Source organism: Octodon degus, unplaced genomic scaffold, assembly GCF_000260255.1.
Source record: "Octodon degus isolate 3935 unplaced genomic scaffold, OctDeg1.0 scaffold00103, whole genome shotgun sequence".
In the NCBI taxonomy this organism is placed as follows: Eukaryota; Metazoa; Chordata; class Mammalia; order Rodentia; family Octodontidae; genus Octodon; species Octodon degus.
The window spans coordinates 682,374-683,153 of record NW_004524679.1 but is presented as its reverse complement, the minus strand read 5'-3'; the positions used below and the strand labels follow the sequence as shown (position 1 = coordinate 683,153).

General features: G+C 49.4%; 1 pseudogene; it reads left to right on the top strand.

Annotated features, from left to right (window-relative positions):
• LOC105743163 overlaps positions 1–456 on the top strand; it is a 1,520-nt pseudogene extending 1,064 nt beyond the window's left edge.
• Positions 457–780: the final 324 nt, after the last annotated feature.

The following is a 780-nucleotide window of genomic DNA, read 5'->3' as shown; positions in this document are numbered from 1 at the left end:
GCCTTATGTGGTGCTGGGAATCTAACTGCAGTCTTCTGAGCCTACCTAGGCTTACCTAAACAGGCGCTTTAGACCACTAAGCTATCTCGCCAGCCCATCATTTCCTCCCGCCCCTTAGCTTCTTTACCAGGTTCAGTGACCATTCAGACACGGGTGTGGATGAGGTAGGAGAGGTCTTCAAGGATGACATCCGGCCCAATCCTCTGCAGCTACACCTGGTTCCTGACATGAATGACAAGGAGGCCGAGGGGGGAGGATGGGCTGGAGGATATCGATGAGGAGGGTGATGAGGACAAGGGCAAGGAAGGCGAGGACGAGGGAGGAGAAGATGACCAACTGAATACTGACGGATTCCAACCTTATTGTTTTTCCTTTTTTCATTTTTTTGTTTTCTCCAGTCCCTGGGAGCAAGTTGCAGTCTTTTTCCCCCCTTGTGCTCAGTCGCCCTGTCCTTGAAGTCTCTTTTCTCAAGCACCATGGTTCTCGACTTATTTTGTGGGGAAATACCCTGCAGAATACACTGGGAAAAGGATCTCCACAACCTTCTGTTCTCAATTCATTCCGATCCCCTCCTGTGTCCACAAACGTTTTGGAATCAACACCACCATGCTCTGTGGGAAAAAAGAAAAGTCTCTGCCCCATGCTCTTCACTCTGCTGGAAGCTGGAGGGTGCTTGGCCCCTGTGTAGTAGTGTGTAGAATTCTAGCTTTCTTCCTCCTCTCAGTATATTGGGCTCAGAGATTACATGGTGTCTCTATGTGAGTATGGACAGTTAGCATT